A 23912-nucleotide genomic window follows, 5' to 3' on the forward strand; every position below is an offset into this window, starting at 1 on the left:
CTGGGTCGGGCCACTCAAATGTTCACATGAGGAACAGTTTGCTGTGCATATTGTGCAGAGCACATAAATGGTGCCTAAGGGACAGGGGCAGGTGAGCGGTGCATGAAGAACTTTTTTGGCTGACGGGTACATTCGCTATCTTGCTTGTTATGATGGTTTCACTGGTGTATACATACTTTAATTATGTTGAAAATGTTTGTATTTTCTATTTTAAATTGGACTGTCTTTGTATTAATGAATTTTCAGAGTTCTTGACACATTCTATTCTTTGCCAGATGTGTATCATGTATATACACAAGTTCTTTCTTTATCTGATATGTGACTCACAAAAATTTTCTCCCAGTTTGTAGATTGCTCTCTCTGCCTCTTCCTGCTCACGGTATCTCTCCCTCTTTCTCTCTCTCAAAATAAATGATTAACTTTGAAAAATCATGCAAATCTACCACAACTGATTATCCTCATTGCATCCAATTGTACCAAAATGCTGCAGGCTTCCACTGCAGTGCTGGGTAGGGGGCATGGACCTTGCACCTCAGCCTTGTGTGCTGTGAGGTGCTCACAACCCTTTGTCACCGGAAGACAAAAACAGAAGGAGATGCAGCAGGAAATGATTGTGGTGAAGACAAGAAAGAAGTGTGGCTGTGCACCGGTAAACTGACAACAACCGTGCTTGTTCTTGTGAGAAAGTTCTGGGATCTGGGCCAATGTTGTTTGTAGACTACAGACTTTCTGGGAACTGAGCTGTGAGGTGCATAGGAATCATCCTTTCTTCTCTTTACTATGTCATTTCTAATAAAGTGTTACAGATATTTTTAAATTCATGAGAGGGAGGACATGGGTTGAAAAAAAGTGTCAAATTATAAAACAGAGACAAGAAATGCATAAAGAAGCAGACATTGTCAAAAGGCAAACTGCAAAACCTTTGAGGCTTTGAGCTCCAAAAGATGCAGAAATAGACTCCATCTGTGGATGAGAAAAGATACAAATTCATATCGTAACGGGGCACGGACACAGGTAGGATGACAGCTTGTAGCCAGTTTTAGATGATTGTAAATCATGTTGGGGCGCCCGGTGGCTCAGTGCGTTAGATGTCTTGATTTTAAATTTAAACTCTTGATTTTGGCCCAGGTGATGATCTGATGGGTTGTGAGTTCAAGCCCTGTGTTGGGCTCTGCACCCTACAACCTGGAGACTGTTTGAGATTCTTTCTCTCCCTCTCTCTGCCCCTTCCTGCTCATGCTCTCTTTCTCTCTCTCTGAAAATAAATGAATAAACTTAAAAAAAATCATGTAAATCTACCATGACGGATTATCCTAAATGCATCCAATTGTACTAAAGTGCTGCAATTTTTCAGCTTTATTGAATTTTAATTTACATAAAATAAAATTCATCTCCTTTCAGTAGATTTAATCATCAATTGAAAAATATATCCAATAAGTCTTGATATTTCCCACTAGCCTATATATGTGTATGTTGTCATAACATATATTCATTTTATTTTATCTTTTATCTTTTGATCCCTTCCCAGGTTTCACCAATCCCCTCAACCTGGGAACCATCAACCTGTTCTCTGTAACTATGAGCTTGTCTTGTTTTTTTCTTTTTTACATTCCATATATAAGGGAGATGGTGGAGTACTTGTTTTTCTCTGTCTGACTTATTTCACTGAGCATAATTCCCTTGACATCCATCCATGCTGTTGCAAATGGCAAGATTTGGGTTTTTTTTAATGGATGACTAATATCCAATTGTGTATATATGCCATGATTTCTCGGTCCATTTATCCATCACTGGACACTTAGATTGTTTCCATATCCTGGCTATTGTAGATAATGCTGCAATAAACATGGGAATGCAGATAACTTTTCCAGTTAGTGTTTTTTCCTTGGGATAAATACCCAGAAGTGGCATTACTGAATCATATGATCATTTTTTTAAAAAAGTTTTTAATAAAATTCTTAATACTTATTTACTTTTGAGTCAGAGAGAAACAGAGCTAGAGCAGGGGTTTGGTAGAGAAAGAGAGAGACACAGAATCCCAAGCAGGCTCCAGGCTCTGAGATGTCAGCACAGAACCTGATTTGGTGCTCGAACTTATGAACTGTGAGTTCATGACCTGAGGTGAAGTTGGATGCTCAACTGACGGAGCCACGCAGGAGCCCCTCATTTTTTTAAGAGAGAGATAGAAAGGGAGAGGGACAGAGGGAGAGAGATTAACAGAGAGAGGGAGAGAGAGAGAATCTTAAGCAGACTCCATGCTCAGCGTGTAGCCTATGTGGGATTCAATCCCACGACTCTGGGATCATGACCAGAGCGAATATCAAGAGTCCAACACTCAATCATTTGAGCCACCCGGGTGCTCTTTTTCTTTCATTTTTTTTAGTATCAAGGGATTTTATAATAACTTTGGAGAAATGTCAGTAATTTATGACTATAATTCTGTAATGTCTTATTTTAGAATATAAAAACTTCACTGGATTCTAAGCTAAGCTTTTAAACTTTAAAGTTAAATTATATTGTTCTCAATCATGTCTTAACCCCTGACAGGATGGTTGCACACAGGAAATAGAAAAAGACACTTGGTCTTTCCACACAGATCGCTTTTGTACCCTTTTGTACCCTTTTGTACCCTACAAGGATGAGTTGCTTGTGTAACCTGCCTAGCTGGCTTCTTAATGGGAGAAGAAAAGTTCCATTCTGAATATAAATGGGGGAGGGGAATCTCCTACTGAGATGCCCCAAAGACAGATTTTGTGTTACTTGCTGCATTGCTCTTATGAAGAATAGCTCAGAATTCTCTTTGTAAACTACAATATTTTGTTTACCCTTCTGTAGGCTACTTAGCTACAAAAAGTAATAGTAAGAAGCTCCAGGAAATCCTGGAAAGTACTTGGGCATTTCCCAAGTATTGCAAGAGAACTTCAGGCTTTCTATAGACTTCAAATAGGCTTCTCCAAAAGGGTCTTCTATAGAGTTCCTGGGAGTGCATCAGTCACTTATGGGAGGGGACCATGGGGCAACAGAGGAGGGGTGTGTGTGAGGGGAAATGGGGGGCCCTATAGGGAAGCAGCTGGATTACCTCCTAATGCTGTGGATTTTGTTTCCTGATGTCCCAGGGCTTAGAAACCAAGATGGCAGAGATTCACAGTTGAGACTTATCTTAGTGGGTAAGATTGGAGCAGGGAAAAGTGCCATGGGCAACAGCACCCTTGGAGAGAAAGTGTTTCCTTCTAGCACTGCCACAACATCTGCCACCAAGACCTGTAAGAAAGGGAGCAGCAGGTGGCAGGTAAGAGAAATTTTGTCATGGATACACCAGGCATTTTTGACACCGAGGCACAGGATGCTGACACCTGAAAGAGTTTACTCGCTACATCTTCCTGACCTCCCCAGGACCTCACACCCTGCCCCTGATGGGACAGCTGGTCCCGTACATGCAGGAAGAGCACAAGGCCATGGAAAAGATCCAGTAAATATTTGGACTCAGAGCTAGGAGATACATGATTCTCTTTTTCACCCGGAAAGATGACTTGGATGGCATCAATTTCCATGATTACTTAGAGGAAGCACCCGAAGGCATCCGAGGGCTGGAGGGCTAGTTCCGTGATCACTACTGCGTGTACAAGAATGGTGCGACAGGAGCTGAGCAGGAGGCCCAGAGAAGCCAGCTGCTGGCCCTGGTCTAGCGCGTTGTGGCCTAGAATGAAGGACGATGCTACACTAAGAAGATGTACCAAAAGGCCAAAGAGGAGATTCAGAAACAAATCCAAGAGATGCAAGAATTTTATGGAGCATAGCTAGAGAGACAGAGAGTGCAGGTAAGAGAGGAGTTTGGAGAAAAAATCAGGAAGCTGGAGGATAAACTGGAGCGGCAGAAATGAAAGGAACAAATGGAGAGAATTGGCAGGGAAAGAGGCTTTCTATGCCCTAAAGCAGCAGAACGCCAGATATGAAGGTGAGACTCATTGCAGGAACCTTGAATTGATCATGGAAGCACTGCAGATAGTTTTTCCTGTTTTCTCTCACCTGTTTATGTAAGATTTACCTGAATGAAAAGATCTCCCTATTTCCTGCATATTTCCCGCTGGCCCTGCCCACTGTCTGCCACCCCCCCCCAACCCAGCCCCCGCACCCCTGAACTCATTCGCCAACCTTGGAGCACTCTCGCTTCTGTCTCTCAGACTCTCAGGACTAAGGGGTATAATCAGATTCAGTGTTGGAGATTGGTAGATGTTTGATTGACTTAACAGGGGAGGGACGAATTCTCAATTTGTGGAACTCCAGAGTAGAAGGTATAAAGGTGGCCCCAAACTTTGTCTATTTATCCCGAGAAAAATCTGGTTTCTTTCTAGATTGGTGGATCTTCTCCCTCTGTTGCTTCTACTCACTTATTTTTCCTTTAGGACACAGTGATCACCTTCCCCCTATGATTTGTTAGAAAGATTTGTTCTTCGTGTTGGGTAATCTATCGGTGGAGATGTTTATAGAATTCTTTCCAGATGAATGGACATTTATGTAGTAAGAGTTTTACAGAAGCATTCAAATTGTTCCTTATCAGCTGCCTACTGAAGGACAAAGAGTTTTTTGGAAAATAGACCTCTAAGAACTCAACTAAGTGAAATGCCAGAAAGAGCAGTTGAAAGACGGAGATTCAACACAGAAGAGAACAACTGTTTGCTGTATTCAGATGTATGATAGCAACTCTTTGACTGACCTCAATGCAATATATTTGTGAATAACCAGTTCTCTTCTTTTCATGTGAAACTAACTGTTGCCACTTCACCTCCATCACCTCAGACCTTCATTACTTACACCGCCTCCCAGTTGAATTGTTTGCTTGTTATTAAAATAAAAATCTTCTCTTCTCTCATATTTCTATAAGATTGGAGTCCACTTGGGGCGCCTGGGTGGCGCAGTCGGTTAAGCGTCCGACTTCAGCCAGGTCACGATCTCGCGGTCCGTGAGTTCGAGCCCCGCGTCAGGCTCTGGGCTGATGGCTCGGAGCCTGGAGCCTGTTTCCGATTCTGTGTCTCCCTCTCTCTCTGCCCCTCCCCCGTTCATGCTCTGTCTCTCTCTGTCCCAAAAATAAATAAAAAACGTTGAAAAAAAAATTTAAAAAAAAAAAAATAAAAAAAAAAAAAAAAAAAAAAAGATTGGAGTCCACTTTTTCTTGGAAAATAACTTTCCTATTTTTATTACTTAATTTAAAATTAGTTAATTATTTACTTTGAGAGCAAGAGAGAGAGAGAGCATGAACAGGGGAGAGGCAGAGAGAGAAAGAATCCCAAGCAGACTCCACACATCAGTGCAGAACCCGATGCAGGGCTCAAACCTATGAGCTGTGAGATCATGACCTGAGCCGAAACCAAGAGTCAGATGCTCAATGGACTGAGCCACTCAGGTGACCCCCTTTGTTATTTCTTCTAAGAACACTGAATTTTACTTTGGTAAAAGTTCAAGATGATTTTGGAGCTAGTTTTGGTTTACCCTCTGCACATCTCTCCTCCTTTTGCTTGGAAATTTCCAGCCACATTCTCAACCCCTCTGCCAGTCAAACACTACCTTTTCCTTGGATTGATTAATTATTCACTGATAGATGTTATGTGTAACCAAGGCTTCAGAGACCTTTCTGGTTTTCCTGGAACAAAAATTGTCTTTAATATATGTATAACAATAAGAGGTGTCTCTACCCCTTTTCTACTTTTCTCCTGGGTACTTCTCACATTATCCATTCTAAGGTTTCCCAAAGCACATTTCCATGTTCTATCAATAAGTCCCGGTGTAGACTGAACTTTTAATTAATCTCAAGCATTAGAGAAGCACAACACAAAGAAGCTCACAATCCTTTTAGAAATAGTCACTTAGGAGAAGGGGCCAAGATGGCAGAGTTTTGGAAGTTTTCTGCTTCTGTCATCCCTGAATTTCAGCTAGGTCAGCACCAAAGCATTTTTAACACCTAGAAAATGTATCTGAGGATTAACACAACAATCTTCATAACTTGAGCCACAGAACTTCACAGGTATGCAGCATGGAGAGGTGAACTGGTGGAGAGAGAAGGCTCAGATGTTAGGGAACTATTTTTGCTTGTGGAAAGAGGATTGAGACAGGGGGGAGAGTACAGGAAAAATTCTTCCTGGAAGCAGCTGGAGAGAAAGGGAAAGAGTGGAAACACACATAAGGGACTGAACAAGAAAGAGAGAAAGGAGAAAGAAGAAAGTTCAATGCCACTCTATAAACAGGGGAGCACAGAGTTTGAAGTTATACAGCTCAATGCCTGGTGGTGTTCTGGTGGGAAGGGCAAATCCCCAAGAATAGACAGCAAGGTCCAAGGGTGAGGGGTCTCTGGCCACATGGGGAGAGGTGGTTCCCCAGTTAAGAGGACATTTGGTAGAGGCTATGCAGCTTCTGCACAGGCAAAGACCTCAGCAGACCCTAGAGAACAGCCGTTTGCTGGTGTTGAGCAAGGGTGTTAGGAAGCAGTGAAACCTGATGCCAGATGTGTGGTGTGATTTACCATAATCTCTTACATGCTGCTGCTACAAGATTGAGTGAATTTTTTCTGGGAATGTTGGCACCTGGCCATAGTCTCTGGGCTTCAGCAGCAACATGGTCATGCAAATTTTCCTGGGGGCAAGGGCAGCCAGCACCCAAGCAAGTCTTGGCAAGACACTCCCTGAGGGGGTCAGAGTGTGTCCAAGCCACAGGGCCCTCAGAAATGAGGGGTTTGGAATCACAGCCTCATCTGACATAAAATTCAGAAGGGAGGTACCACCTGGCAGGCTGATGACTTGGTTCTGGATAGTGTAGAGGCAGGGAGTGGACAGAAGCCAGGGACAAAGGAGGGGTGCATGATTGCCAGTCAGTGAGAGCACAGAGTTCTGATTCTAGAGACTGGGTAGGTAGGTGATACCATTTACACCTCTCCCACCCATGTGCATTCATGGATACAGGCGCCACAATGATCTACCCCAGTAATCTAAGCAGTGCCGTCTAGTGTAAACGGAGCCGTCACACCAAGCCCTATCCAACTGTGCCAACCAAACTCTAGAGGAACATGAGTCTCTCCGCCACCTTAGTTTACAGACTATAGATTTCTCCATAGTTTGACTTCTAGTGGAAACTGGATATAATTTCATTCATATTTCATTCTGTTCGCTAGTCCATCCATTCATTCTTTTTTCTTCTCCTTTTCTTATACTTGAATATAGAAAGAGAAAAAATTTATTTTTATTTTCTGAGTTTATAAAAAATATTTTTCTTTAAATTATATCTACTGTATTTTTTTACTTTCTTGTAAAATTTTTTATTCCATTTTACTTTCAGCATTTCACTCTATTCTATTTTATTGTATTCGTTTTTGTAATTATCAAACATTTTCTTTTTATTCTCTTTTCCCCCATTTCTTTCCCTTTTTTCTCTATTCTATCGAGTTTCTTTCAACAACCAGACCAGAACACACCTAGGATCTAGCATCTTTTATTTGATTTTTTTTGTGTTCTTTTAAATTTTTAACTTTTAATCTTTATTTTTTTATTATTTCTTTTTCATCCAAAATGAAGAAATGAAGGAATTCACTCCAAAAGAAAGAACAGGAGGAAATGCTTCAGACAAATAAGCAAAATATTTCACCCAGAATTTAGAGTCTGGATAATATAAATATTACCTGGTATTGAAAAAGCATACAATCCCTTTCCATGGAGATTAAAAAAAAAAAAGTAAAATTTGTCAGCACAAAATTAAAAATGCTAGAACTGAGATGCAATCTCAAATGGATGCCAAGGTGGCAAGGATGGATGAAGCAGAGCAGCGAATTAATGATGCAGAGAACAAACCTATGGAGAATAATGATTCAGGAAAAAAAGAGGGAAACTAAGGCAAAAGAGCATGATATAAGATTTAGAGAACTCAGTGACTCATTAAAAAGGAATCGCATCTGAATAATAGGGGTCCCAGAAAATGAAGAGAGATAAAACAGAGAAGAAGTTTTATGTGAGGAAATCATAGCAGAAAACTTTTCTACCCTGAGGAAAGACACAGACATCAAAATCCAGCAAACACAGAGAACTCCCATTAGATTCAACAAAAAACAACTATCAACAAGTCGCTTCATAGTCTAATTCACAAAATAAACAGACAAGAAAAGAATTATGAAAGCAGTAAGGGAAAAAGTCCTTAACCTACAACGGAAGCCAGATCAGGTTCTCAGCAGATCTATTAGAAATTGGCAGGCCAGAAAGGAGTGGCAGGATATACTCCAAGTGCTGAATTGGAAAAATATGCAGCTGAAAATTCGTTATCCAGCAAGGTTGTCATTCAAATTAGAAGGAGAGATAAAGAGTTTCCCAGACAAAGGAAAACTAAAGAAGTTTGTGACCAATAATAGCCTAGAAAAAAATTTTGAGGACTCTCTCAGGGAAGAAAAGATGAACCAAGATAAAAAAAGACCAAAAGCAATAAAGACTAGAAAGGACCATAGAAATCCACCAGAGACTCAAACTCTACAGGCAACACAATGGTAATAAATTCATATCTTTCAGTACTCACTCTAAATGTCGATGGACTAAGTGCTGCAATCAAAAGACATTGGGTAACAGAATCTGTAAGAAAAGAAGATCCATCTATAGGCTGTTTACAAGAGACCCATTTTAGACTGAAAGACACTTTCAGATTCAAAGTAAAGGGATGGAGAAATCATGCTAATGGTCGCCAAAAGAAAGTCAGAGTAGCCATACTTAGACAATTTAGATTTTAAAATAAAGACTATAACAAGAAATAAGGAGAGGCATTATATTTTAATTAAGGGGTCTATCTACCAAGAAGACCTAACAATTGTAAACGTTTATGACCCAACATGTAAGAACCTAAATATATAAATCAATAAATCACAAACATAAACTCATTGACAATAATACCATAATAGTAGGGGACTTCAACACCCCACTTACAACAATGGACAGATCATTTAAGTAGAAAATTAACAAGGAAACAATGGCTTTGGATGACACATTGGACCAGATACACTTAACAAATATATTCAGAACATTTCATCATAAAGCAGCATTCTTCTCAAGTGCACATGGAACAATCTCCAGAATAAATTACATAGTGGGACACAGCAAGTACAAAAATATCAAGATCATATCACATATGATCACATATTTTCAGACCACAGCACTATGAAACTCAAAATCAACCACAAGGAAAAATTTGGAAAGATAACACATAGTTGGAGAGTAAATAACATCCTACTAAAGAATGAATGGGATAACTGAGAAGTTAAAGAGAAAAATTAAAAAGTACATGGAAGCCAATGAAAATGATAACACTACAGCCCAGATCCTCTGGGATGCAACAAAGGCGATCATAAGGGGAGAATATAGCAATCCAGGCCTTCTTAATGGAGGAAGAAAGGTCTCAGATACACAACCTAAACTTACACCATAAAATACCCAGGAATAAACCTAACCAAAGAGGTAAAAATCTATACACAGAAAGCTTATAAAAGACATTGAAGAAGACACACAAAAAAAGAAAAATATTGCATGCTCATGGATTGGAAGAACAAATATTATTAAAATGTCGATACTACCCAAAGCAATCTACATATCCAATGCAATCTCTATCAAAGTAACACCAGAATTCTTCACAGAGCTTATAATATTATATATAACATTAAACAGAGCTAGAACAAACAATCCTAAAATTTTATGGAACCAGAAAAGACCTCGAGTAGCCAAAAAAATCCTGAAAAAGAAAACCAAAGCTGGAGACATCACTACTGCAGCCTTCAAGATGTATTGCAAAGCACTGATCACCATGACAGTATGGTACTGGCACAGAAACAGACCCTTATATCAGTGGAACAGAATAGAGGACCCAGAAATGGACCCATAAACATATGGCCAACTAATCTTTGACAAAGCAGAAAAGAATATCCAATGGAATAAAGATAGTCTCTTCAGCAAATGGTGTTCGGAAAACTGGACATGCAGAAGAATGAATCTGGACCTCTTTATTTCTTTCTTTCTTTCTTTTTAAAATTTTTTTATGTTTATTTATTTTTGACAGAGAAAGAGAGAGAGAGAGCATGAGCAGGGGAGGGACAGAGAGAGAGGGAGACACAGAATCTGAAACAGGCTCCAGGCTCTGAGCTGTCAGCACAGAGCCCGACGCGGGACTCGAACTCACAGACCGCGAGATCATGACCTGAGCCGAAGTAGGACACTCAACCGACTGAGCCACCCAGTTGCCCCTCATCTGGACCACTTTCTTATACCATACACAAAATAAACTCAAACTGGATGAAAGACCTAAACATAAGACAGGAAGCCATCAAAATCCTAGAGGAGAAAGCAGGAAAAACCTCTTTGGTCCTGGTCACAGGAACTTCCTACTCAACATGTCTCAGCAAAACTAAAAGGCAATTGATGGAATGGGAGAAGATATTTGCAAATGACATCTCAAATAAAGGGTTAGATTCCAAAATCTATAAAGAACTTATCAAACTCAACACCCCAAAAAAACAATCCAGTGAAGAAATGGGCAAAAGACATGACTAGACGCTTTTCAAAAAACACGTCCAGATAGCTAACAGACACATGAAAAAATGCTGAACATCACTCATCATCAGGGAAATACAAATCAAAACCACAATGAGAACCCAAGAAGGAAGAAAATATTGAAAAAAAAAACCCAAATGAATGTAGCGCTCATGTCAATGGACTAACAATAACTACTCTCATATATTCAGTTTGAACCCAAGAATAGAAGAATGAAAACTTGAGTGCATAATGACCACAAATAAAAAAAAAACTGATGAAAAACCTTAACTTTGAAATCCAAAAATCATGATCAACCTTAAGGAGGAAATGCAAAGAGAGAGAACTTAGGCACTTTATAGTAAAACTACTGAAACACCAAAGAAAACAAAAAATTTTTAATCAACCAGAGGAGGGGAAAAGACATTATATATAGGGGACCGATATAAGAATGACAGCTGCTTTCTTATCAGAAAGAATGTGAGCCAGAAAACATTGGAATATGTTTGAAATGCTGAAGAGAAAGAAAAGATCAGCCTAGAATTCTTTATTCAGCAAAACTCTCTCTCAAGCATAAAGATTAAAAAAATACATTTGAAGACAATGAAAACAAGAATTTGTCCCACTAGGGCTTGCATAAACAAAATGTTAAATAAATTCTTCAGGCCAAAACAGAATGATGCTAGAAAAAACTTGGATCAACAGGAAAGAACAAAGTTTCCTGGAAATTTAAAATATGAAGAAAATATGAAAAGACTACTATTTTGATGATTGCTTAGTTTCTTAAAAATGAAATGGACTAAGGATGCCTGGGTGGCTCAGTTGGTTAAGCATCCAACTCTTGGTTTTGGCTCAGGCCATGATCTCACAGTTCGTGAGTTCGAGCCATGAGTTGGCCTCTGTGCTGACAGCTTGGAGCTTGGAGCTTGCTTCAGATTCTGTGTCTCCCTCTCTGCCCCTCCCCCACTCACGTTCTCTCTCTCTCTCTCTCTCTCTCTCTCTCTCTCCAAAAATAAAATAAACATTAAAAAAATGAAATACCCTGAGAACAGCATTGCCCATTTGTCTCCCAGGGCAGAAGGCAGGCAGAGTCCTTGATAAATACTACATATGGTGGTTCATAGAATAGGAGAATGATACATGCAACACATTCCCTTCTCTCGAGTTTTAAGAGTTCATATCTATTCATCAATTCATTAACATTCATTGATTGTTTTACTTCAGGGTAGATTTTATACCATAATACTACAATGAGAGTCTAGGGACGCCTGGGTGGCTCAGTCAATTGAGCGACTGACTTTTGATTTTGGCTCAGGTCATGATCACACCATTGGTGGGCTGGAGACCCACATCGGGCTCTACGCTGACAGCTTGGAGCCTACTTGGGATTCTCTCTCTCCCTTTCTTTCTGCCCCTCCCCTGTTTGTGCTCACTCTCCCTTTCCTCCGTTTCAAAGTAAATAAATAAACAAAACAACAACAAAAGAGTACGCTGAGAATTTAGAGATAAGTAAAACAAAGTCCCTTTGGAGACTGGCTTCACTCAGCATAAAAACTTTGAGAATCATCCATGTGGTGTGTGTCCATAGCTTGTCTTCTTTAATTGCTGACTAGGATTCCATCTTATGGATGCACCACAGTTTATCACTTCTTTTTTATTTAGTCTTATGCCCATAATTGATTGCTCTTATCTCATTGCATTGGCTAAAACGTCTATCACGATGTTGAATAGTAAAGGATGGACATGGCTTGCTTTGTTCCTAAATATATCTTCAGTGATTCCCGGTTAAGTAAGGGAGATACTGGATTACAGTAGTATACAATTTGTATTTGTGTGTGTATAAATATTTTAAACAAGTATTCTCCACTTTTTATAAAAGTTTTTAAAATTTATTTTGAGAAAGAGAGAGAGAGAGGGAGAGCGAGCATGTGTGAGCAGGGGAGTGGCAGAGAGAGGAAGAGAGAATCCCAAGCAGGCTCCACACTGTCCCAAAGAGTCAGATGCGCTGCTCAATCCCAAGAACTGTGAGATCATGACCTGAGCCGAAATTGAGTCAGACGTTTAGACCAACTGACCCACCCAGGTGCCCCTGTCCACTCTTTTCTTGAGTGAATAGCTATTATATTATTTATCATGAATAGCTATTAAATTTTGTCAAAGGCTTTCACAAATCATCTATGGAAATAACCTTATGATTATTTTTCCTTAAGTCTATTGATAAGGTGAATGACATTAATAGATTTTCCAATAACGAATCAATTTTTCATTTATGTTTAAGAATGTGGTGTTGGAGTCTATTTGCTAGTATTTTATTTGTTTTTTTTGTTTTGATACTCATGAGAGATATTGGTTTATAGTTTCATCTTTTTGTATGGTCTTTATCAAGCTTAGGTATCAATGCTATATTTCTTTTGAAAGAGCAGTTAGGGAAATTTCCGTTCATTTCCAATGTTCTGCAACAATTTAAAGAGCACTGGGACATCTGGATGTTGAAGGTTCAGAAGAATTCCCATGCAAAACCATCTGGCCCTGGTGTTAACTTTGTGGTATGGTTCCTGGATGGCTTTCCCTATCTCTTCCATGTAAATTGGTCTATGATTTCACCTTCATCACTCTAGTGGACAGTATTGGTAATCTGTATTTCCCTAGGAAATTATCCATTTCATCTAGGTCTTCATATTTATTTGTACAGAAGTCTTAAATTTTAAAAATTTCTTCTAAGGGATACAGGAGTGCTGATGCATAGGGGCACTTGTACCCCAATATTTATAGCAGCACTCTCAACAATAGCCAAATTATGGAAAGAGCCTAAATGTCCATCAACTGATGAATGGATAAAGAAATTGTGGTTTATATATACAATGGAATACTACCTGGCAATGAGAAAGAATGAAATATGGCCTTTTGTAGCAACGTGTATGGAACTGGAGAGTGTGATGCTAAGTGAAATAAGCCATACAGAGAAAGACAGATACCATATGGTTTCACTCTTATGTGGATCCTGAGAAACTTAACAGAAACCCATGGGGGAGGGGAAGGAAAAAAAAGAGGTTAGAGTGGGAGAGAGTCAAAGCATAAGAGACTCTTCAAAACTGAGAACAAACTGAGGGTTGATGGGGCTGGGAGGGGGGGAGGGTGGGTGATGGGTATTGAGGAGGGCACCTTTTGGGATGAGCACTGGGTGTTGTATGGAAACCAACTTGACAATAAATTTCATATTAAATAAAAAAAATTTCTTCTAATTCAATGGCCATAACCTCTTATCATATTGAAAATTTTATTTGTGGTCCTTTCCCCTTTTCTTCTCAAAAAAAATAATTAGTAGTTTAATTTTTTTTGACAAGCCTGAATTTTAATTTGTTAATTAGGCCTAGTGTGTTTTCCTCCCTACTACATTAATTTTTGTTTTTATCTTTATTATTTCCATACTTTCCTTTGGTTTACTTCCTTTTAGTTTTCACAGGTATTTTTGGAGGTGGGAATTGAATTTATTATTTTTCATTCTTTTATTCTTATTGGAGAAGTCTTGGGTGCAATGAATTTTCTCCCCTCATTTCTTTATTTTCAAAAATGTTTATTTATTTATTCATTTATTTTAAAGTTTACTTATTTATATTGAGAGAGATAGAGACAGTATGAACGGGGGAGGGGCAGAGAGAGAGGGAGAATCCCAAGTAGGCTCCACTGTCAGATCGGAGCTGGTTCCAAAACTGTGACATCATCACCTAAGCTGAAACCAAGAGTACGACACTGAACCAACGGAGCCACCTAGGTGCCCCAATGCTTGTTTATTTTTGAGAGAGATAGAGACAGTGTAAGTGGGGGAGGTACAGAGAGAGGAGGGATCAAAACCGGGCTCTGCGCTGACAGAAGAGAGCCCTATGCGGGCCTTGAACAGTGAGATCATGACCTGAGCCAAAGTCGGACCCTCAACTAACTGAGTCACCCACGCGCCCCTCCCCTCATTTCTTTAAATGAATCCTATAGCTGTTTGCTATTTAGTGTTTTCATGATCATCATCTTTAAGAAATTCTAAAGTGTCAGTTTATAATTTTTTTCCACAAAACTTTTTTCCTAAAAGTTAATTTCCAGATTACCTTTCAAAAGTGATTTCTGGTTTTATTGCACTGTTGTTTGCAATACTTCTACTTTATGGAACTCACTGAGGTTTGGTAATGATCAAGTTTTGTGAATGTTCTATGAGTGCCTGCAAAAAGAGTGTGTTCTCTGCTATTATAGAGAAGAGAGTAAATTCTCAATATATCCATGAGATCTAATTTCTTCATTATGTTGTTTACTCTTCTAGCTCTTATTATTTTTTTTTTCTTTTTTGGCTACTCGGCTTGTTTTTTGTTTGTTTGTTTTTTGTTTTTATTTTTTTAGTACTTATTCATTTTTGAGAGAGAGAGAGACCAAATGTGAGCAGGAGAGGGGCAGAGAGAGAGGGAGACGCAGAATCTGAAACGGACTCCAGGCTCTGAGCTGTCAGCACATAGCCCAATAAAGGGCTCAAACTCACAAGCTGTGAGACCATGACCTGAGCCAAAGTCAGATGCTTAACCAACTGAGCCACCCAGGCTCCCCTACTTGGTTTGTTTTGTACTGAGAATGGTGTATTAAAATCTATTATTAGGGCATTTTAAGTCCTATATGCTCATATTTTCTGTAACTTTTTCGTCAATAAAAATAGTTCCTGTGCTCCGTGGTGTGCACATTTTCTTAAGCATTATATCTCTGATAGACATTTGTGAGAAAGGACACTGAGATAGGGAAATTTTAATTCTATTTTTAATTCCTTTTGATATAATGGTTGCTTTGTAGGAAAAATACTTTGAGCAAGCTTATGGAAATTAGTCCCCTAAGACCTTAAGTCAATTGATTCTTGTGGAGCAGTGTGGAGTACATGGGAACAGCCTACATAGCAAAATTAAACATAGACTACATTTAATATAGAGAGAAAATGTAAAAACCTTAATTTTTCTAGTCTTTCCTCGGTCTTACCCATTACTTCCAGAGAAAAACCATAACGAAATGTTTCATGTTGTTTAAAGAAGTCCAATGTGATCTGTCAAAGAGAACCTTTAGACAGAGTTCAGTCTATTTAAGTGACTTTGAGAGTCATGCCCCCCACCACCCTGCCATCACATTCCTTCAGTGGGAGTGCCTACGTAACATGGGGGTTTGTTGAGAAGGATGGGATCCCATCCTCTACCTGTTGAATGGCGTCCCCTGTTTCTCAGTGTGGCTGATCTGGCAGTGATTCTCATTCAGTCCTGGAATACCAGCTGGAGTATGTTGGGCTGCACGTAAGGGAAACATCACTAAAGTGGCTTAACAAACAAAAGGTTAAAATTTTATACAAAAGTTGGTGATGAAACTCTCCAAAGAACTTGATAACTTGATTTTTGTCTCCTTACCTTCTCCGCCATTTTTTGCAAGTGACTTTTGTCTCAAAGAAGCAAGATGACTGCTTCACCTCTGCCTTACAGATGGAAAGAAGATAGAAACAATAAGGAAGGCAGGGACTCCTGGGTGCTTCAGTCAGTTAAGTGCCCAACTCTTGATTTTGGCTTAGGTCATGATCTCATGGTTCCTGAGATCAAGCCCAGATTTGGGCTCTGGGCTGACTGTGCAAAGCCTGCTTGAGGTTTTCTCTCTCCCTCTTTCTCTCCCCCTCCTCTGCTCTCTCTCTCTCTCTGTCTCAAAATAAACTTAAAAGAAAGAAACAAAAAGGAAAACAGAATGTCACTTGTATTACAAAAGCAAAGCAAGCCCAGAAATCCCCAGGACTTTGGCTTCTATCTCTTGATCATGTGGTTACCACAGCTGCAAGAAACACTGTGTGATTTAGTATTTCACATGATACACCACTTTTATCAACACAGCTGTAGTTTTGTTAGTAAGGAACAAAGGCCAGGTGGATAACACGCAGATGACAAGCAACATGTGCTATGTGTCCCTTGGGTGAATTTTCTCTACACCTTGCTGCACAGCTACGTCATTCTCACCCTCAAGGTGAATTCCCTTGACAATCTCCCAACCAAATTTTCATACAATTCTTAATGCTTCTTCATTTCACACATTCTCTATATTTTCTGAAGCATTAGCATGCATCAGAGCCAGTGGGAAGGCTTGTTAAAGTACAAAGTTTCTGATTCAGTAAGCTCTCAGTGGAGCCTGAGAATCTGCATTCTCAGCAAACTCACAGGTGTTGTGGATGCTGCTTGTCTGGGACTATCCCTTCAGAGTGACTGCCCAGGAGCAAATAATCCTGTGATTGAAAGGGAAAATGTTACCAGCTGGATTCAGAGTACTGAAGACTCCTTTCCAAGATTCTCAAGTGTACATGCAAAGAACTAAATCAAATAAGGCAAAATACCAGAATTCTATCAAAAGTCTATGACTCCCTAGTAAAGAGGAAGTAGAGACCAGAGCAGGAACTGGAGTCCAAAGTTAGAAGACTTTATTCTTCTCCCTGAATGGAACAGAGCTAGTCGTACATCCTGGGACTATCTGACAACCAGATTTACTGTCTGAGAAGGTGACTCAGTTGGGACCTGCCAGAAATAATTTCTTTGGTGTGCATACAGAATGGAATAAGTATCCAAAAGTGTGGGTCACGTCTGGTCCCAGCAAGCTAAAAGGGAGAAAGTACCATCTGCTTCCTGTTTTTGAAAAATAAAATATAATAGGAAAAAGTGGTCTACTGGACGTCAGACTGTCCTAACATTCTCACATTCTGAAACAGATCAATCACTCTGCCTTTCATGAGGAGATCATTTATGAAGGACTCACAGCAGAGTTTCTACTTCCTGGGTGGTGGAGTTGGAGGGATTGGCATTTCCTCCTCTGAGCCAGAGAGAGGAGAGTCAGCTCTTGGTGCAGTAATGTTGTTGCTGCTTGTGGGACCCCTCCCTGTGACTTTCATAAAAATGCTAATGGGGAACCTCTGTGGCTCAATTGGTTAAGCATCTGACTCCTGGGTTCATTTGGCTTAGGTGATGATCAAGGTTTTGTGATCCTGCTTGGAATTCTGTCTCTCCCTCTCTCTCTGCCCCTCTCTCACTCTCTCTCTCAAAATAAGTACGTAAACTTAAAAAAATGGTTAATATATGTTGTTATTGTGGAAACCAGTTAAAGAGCTGAAGAACTACATCAAATGGGGTGAAATGGGACAATGCATATGATTGAGAAAGTAGAGGAAAGCCTAAAGAAGTGAGCTCAGAAAATTCCCAGAAAGAGCGTGAAGGCTTTTGGCCTCTCTAGGCTATGGAAATGTATCTTGAGCCAAGTTTCACTAAATCTCCAAGGAGTAGGGTGAAGAAACATTTACAGATGCCTCATGTATGCCAGGAATTCGGTGCACAACATTGAACAGGGAAGAGTTTTCTGCCACCCACTACTGTGGTAGTAACTGTCAACATCCTAAGACACAAGTGACTAAAATACGAGATAATAAATTAGTACTTTGTCCCAGGCACACCCAGCATTAAATAGGTACTAGTCTTATTTGATTTCTTGGATGAGATAGGGAATGCTTCCATAAGAACAGATATAAGGTGAATCCTTACCTATGAATTATTCAGCTGTGCCAAATCCCCTGTTGTCACCGTGACAACACTCACTGTCCCTCAAGGTCCCTTCTCGGCATCACAGGGAAGGAACCTAGAATGACATTCCATATCATCCCTTCTCCTGTAGGTCCAGGTTAAAGTTCACTAATGCAAGACGCTCCCTCGTGATTTGGAACATGTACGGGATGGAGTACCATTCTCTGGAAACTTTTGCAAACACACAGGTTTTATGCTTCATCACTGATGGCCATGAGAACTGCTGGTTTCAGAGCCCCAGTTAGCTTCTCAAACCCCTGCATTCCCAGCCTTCCCATGCTTGGGCAACTCTCTCATTTCCTAGATTAAAAGTCCTTCCTTCCTTCCTTCCTTCCTTCCTTCCTTCCTTCCTTCCTTCCTTCTTCCCTCCCTCCCAACCTCCCTCCATCTCTTTCTTTCTTTCTTTCTTTCTTTCTTTCTTTCTTTCTTTCTTTCTTTCTTTCAAGCAGGCTTCACGCCCAGTGCAGAACCTAACATGGGGCTTGAACTCACAATCGTAAGATCAAGCTCTGAGCTGAGATCAAGAGTCAGATGCTTAACTGACTGAGCCATCCAGGTGTCCCTACATTTTACTTTTGGTACCTAGATTATGTTTTCCTAATCAAATACTCTGTTTAAGTGGTGGGAGCTGATATGTTTCTGGAAACAATCAAAGCAAAATAAAGTCAGGATCCAGCACTGGGAAAGAGCATGATTCAGTAATTCTGGGGCATACAGTATGAGATTGAAGCTGGAGCCTTACGCAGGGATCTCCATTGTGAAAGATTGGTGCCAAATATCTGTTAAAATTCTCATCGGACAGGCTCAAATGATTTTGAAATCCCCATACCTCTAATTTAATTGTGTGCCTTGAATTTACAACATCTCTTCATAGATTTGGGAATATTTTAAGACATACTAAAAATGTTATTTGGCCAGTGTCTTATATCATACTTCTCGTATGGTTCTAAAGAAAAATACTTGAAAGTTTTCAAATTTTATATCAATTAATCTTTGATATTATTAAAAAGATCTTGTCTTTTTTTCTTTTTAAGCTTTTATTTAAATTCTAGTTATTTAACATATATGGTAAAATTGGCTTCAGGTATCAAATTTAGTGATTCATCACTTACATATAACACCCAGTGCTCATCATAAGTGCCCTCCTTATTACCCATTACCACCTAGCCCATCCCCCACCCACCTCCTTCCATCAACCCTCAGTTTATTCTTTACAGTTTAGAGTCTTTATGGTTTGCTTCCTCGTCTCTTTTTTCCTTCTCATATGTTCATCTGTTTTGTTTCTTAAATCCCACATGTGAGTGAAATCACATGGTATTTGTCTTTCTTTGATTGACTTATTTTGCTTAGCATAATACACTCTAACTCCACCCATGTCGTTGCAAATGGCAAAATGTCATTCATTTTGATCGCTGAGTATTATTCCCTTGTACATATATACACCACATCTTCTTTATCCATTCATCAGTCGGTGGACATTTGGGCTCTTTCCATAGTTGGCTATTGTTGATAGTGCTGCTATAAACATCAGGGTGCATGTGCTCCTTCAAATCTGTATTTTTGTATCCTTGGTTAATACCTGGTAGTGCAATTGCTGGATCATACAGTAGTTCTACTTTTAATGTTTGTTTGTTTAAATTTACATCCAAGTTAGTTAGCATATAGTGCAATAATAATAATAATGAATCCAGTGATTCATTCCCTACATATAACACCCAGCGCTCATCCCAACAAGTGTCCTCCTTAATGCCCGTTACCCATTTAGCCCATCTTCCCACTCATAACCCTCCAGCAACCCTCAGTTTGTTCTCTATATTTAAGAGTCTCTTATATTTGGTCTCCATCCCTGTTTTTACATTATTTTTGCTTCCCTTCCGTTATGTTCATCTGTTTTGTATCTTAAATTCCACATAGGAGTGAAGTCATATGATATTTGTCTTTCTCTGATTGACTAATTTTGTTTAGCATAATACACTCTAGTTCCATCCATGTTGTTTCAAATGGCAAAATTTCATTCTTTTTGATTCCAAGCAATATTCCATTTTATATATACAATGGGGAATAAGTTTAAGAATTCTCTGAGCAGAAAGCCGCCACAGGGCGAAAGCACTCAGCGTAGAATGAAGCATAGAGTAGAAGCTGCTTCCACAGGATGAAAGCGTCCAAGAACAGCTAGAGGTGGAAAGCTGCCACAGCAGGGCAAAAGCCCCAGGATTTATCATTAGGTAAACAAAATGTAAAGCGGAAAGCCTTTACAGGACAAAAGCTCCCAGAGCTAATCAGCGAGAAAAATGTGTTGTTAACCCTGAGGTAGCATGCTCTATCTGACTTAGCCTCTAGAAAGGTTAAGATAAACAGACACGGTGTCTGGTGCCTGCAGTAAACAGCCCTATGCTTGATACTGGGATTTTGTTTTATATTGACCCAAACCCCTAACACTGCATACTTTCGAAACCCCCTTTCTCTCACACACATGAATTAATGATCACTATTTTATTGTCTCTTTCTGCATGTCCATAACGTTTGTAAGCCTTCTGATCCTAATAAATACAGAGCAAGGACCCTTACTCAGGTCTCTTGTCTCATCCTGGACATTAGCCTCTCTCATATTCAATTCTGCATCAGCTCTCTTGCTGGACAAGAGAGAACTCCAGACTCAAAGTCTGTGACAATATACCACATCTTCTTTATCCATTCATCTATTGATGGGCATTTGGGCTCTTTTCATACTTTAGCTATTATCAATAGCACTACTATAAACATTAGGGTGCTTGTGCCCCTTTGAAACAGCACACCTGTATCCTTTGGATAAATACCTAGTAGTGCAATTGCTGGGCCGTAGGGTAGTTTTATTTTTAATTTTTTTAGGAACTTCCATACTGTTTTCCAGAGTGGCTGCACCAGTTTTCATTCCCACCAGTAGTGTCAAAGGGTTCCTTTTGCTCTGCATCTTTGCCAACATCTGTCATTGCCTGCGTTGTTAATTTTCCATGGTGACTGGTGTGAGGTGGTATCTCATTGTGGTTTTGATTTGTATTTCCTGATGATGAATGCTGTTGAGCATTTTTTTTTCATATGTCTGTTAGCCATCTGGATGTCTTCTTTTAAAAAGTGTCTATTCATGTCTTTTGCCCATTTCTTCACTGGATTATTTGATTTTTGGGGTGTTGAGTTTGATAAGTTCTTTATAGATTTTGGATATTAACCCTTTATCTGAGATGTCATTTGCAAATATCTTCTCCCATTCCATTGGTTGCCTTTTAGTTTTGCTGATTGTTTCTTTTGCTGTGCAGACAGTTTATCTTGATGAGGTCCCAATAGTTCATTTATGCTTTTGTTTTCCTTGCTTCTGGAGACATGTTGAGTAAGAAGTTGCTGCCACCAAGGTCAAAGATGTTTTTGCCTTATTTTTAATGTTTAAAGATAAAGATAAGATAAAAATAACATTTTAAGATAAAGAAATAGAAGATATGAACAGACATTTTTCCAAAGAAGAAATACAGATGGATAACAGACACTTGAAAAGATGCTCAGCATCACTCATCATCATATGGGAAATACAAATCAAAACCACCATGAGATACCACCTCATACCTGTGAGAACGACTAAAATTAACAAGTCAGAAAGCAACAGATATTTGTAAGGATGTGGAGAAAGGGGAACTCTCTTGCACCGTTGGTGGGAATGCAAACTGGTGCAGCCACTCTGGAAAACAATTATAGAGGTTCCTCAAAAAGGTCTTCTCTTCCATGGGCAATTGTTTGGTGCCTTAATGGAAGGTCTTTCATATTTTGGTAATTTAAAAATCTTAGGCTTTTCCTAAAATTTTCCAACAAAACTTACCGTAGCCAAAGTAGTAATTTCTTTAACCATCTCTCAAACTAAAGCATTTTTCTTTTTTGTGCAATAATCAAAGCTGCTTTAAAGTGGCCCAAGTTAAAAGCTCAGATCCTGTTAAAAATTATTTAGAATTGTTTTGTTGGGCATTTGATTCTGGCTCAGTTACTAGTTTTGTCCATTTTGTTTTTGATTGTTGAGAGGAAATGTTTCATCAAAATTCCTATGTGTATCCTGAAAACGTCTCTAACCACTTTGTTTCTGGCTTTGTTGTACTACAACAAAGTGCAATTGCTGCTCATCATGAATTTTGTAACATATGTTGGTCTGGTCTCTTTCTCTTTCTCTGTTCTTGTCATGGAGTTCACCTGGTGATCTCCATTCATTCTGTATCAGTATTATGCATTCATTTCAAAGTTAAAAATTTGTCCATATTGATTTTTAAACCAAAAATTAATTTAATTATATTATGAATAAAATAATCAGTATTTAAATTTAATTACCACCTATAATGTAGGTAGGCATTACTGTGATTCGTACTGTCTACATCCAGTATTCAAACACAAGTATTGCCTCAGTGAAAGAAGATTACTCAAACAGAATCAATCTATTGACAGGACTATAGCTCGGTGACAGGTTTATGGCTGACACTAGAAACAATGCATACGTCCCACATTTGCATTGCAAAACAGCAATAATATGTAATACAATATTCAAGAGAAATTTATTTCCACCTAAACAACAAAGCTGTGTTTCATGGTAAAATATTTTACACTGCTTCAGCTTTTAAATTTAAATTAAAGCTAATTATAACTAAATTAAAATTCAAACTTCCTTTTCTCAGGTACACCAGCTACATTTCAAGTGCTCAATAGCCACACATGACTAATGCTTACCATACTGAACACTGAAATTTCTAGAAAATACTCAAATATTTGGAACTCAAACACATACGTCTAAATAACCCATGAGTGAGAAAAAACATCACAAAGAATATAGAAAATATTTTAAACTGATAGTGAAAACGGAATATACACAAATTTGTGAGATGTAGATACACATGTGTAGAGGGAAATTTTATAACTTCCTATCCTTATGTTAGAAAACAAGAATTTTTAATAATTTATAAGATATTGTAGATAATACATTGTAGAGACTCAAGATATTACTATCTCCTGAAGAATATTGACTTTGTCGTAGCAGGCACTTAAATTACCGGTGGATCGGGGCGCCTGGGTGGCTCAGTTGGTTGAGCATCTGGCTTCGGGTCAGGTCATGATCTCACGGTTTGTGAGTTTGAGCCCCGCGTCGGGCTCTGTGCTGACATCTTGGAGCCTGGAGCCTGTTTCAGATTCTGTGTCTCCCTCTCTCTCTGCTCCTCCCCTGCTTGTGCTCTGTCTCTGTCTCTCAAAATAAATAAATAAACATTTTTAAAAAATTACTGGTGGATCACTTTGGCTTTGAGAAGGCTTGGTTTTACACATTCCTAGGAAGGGACTACTTTGAGCTTGGTCTTCTTTTATTTTATTTTATTTTTATTTTTATTTTTTTAATATGAAATTTATTGTCAAATTGGTTTCCATACAACACCCAGTGCTCATCCCAAAAGTTGCCCTCCTCAATGCCCATGAGCTTGGTCTTCTTTTAGAGCAAATCTCTTTGCCCTGATGTGGTTTTTACTCCAGGAACATGACCCTTTCAGTATCGCCATGGAATGCTTGGTGAACTGGAACCTCAGGTTCCATCTTTGCTGCCATCAGTACTGTGACCAATTCTTTCAGGCTTCCAGACAAAAAATCTCTTCTAGACAGTTTGGGGATTACAGTTCCCTGTAGTGTCTGCCTGCATTTGGTCACTCCCCAGTGCCTTCAAGCAACTGTTGTATGATTATTATTATTTTGTATTTTCTACATAGTTTTTCAGTGT

General features: G+C 39.1%; 1 pseudogene; it reads left to right on the plus strand.

Moving 5' to 3' along the window:
• The first annotated feature begins 3084 nt into the window (after positions 1-3084).
• On the plus strand, positions 3085-4097 carry LOC122212996 (annotated as a pseudogene).
• The last annotated feature ends 19815 nt before the right edge of the window (positions 4098-23912 follow it).

The sequence above is a fragment of the Panthera leo genome, chromosome A2 (genome assembly GCF_018350215.1).
Source record: "Panthera leo isolate Ple1 chromosome A2, P.leo_Ple1_pat1.1, whole genome shotgun sequence".
Taxonomy (NCBI): Eukaryota; Metazoa; Chordata; class Mammalia; order Carnivora; family Felidae; genus Panthera; species Panthera leo.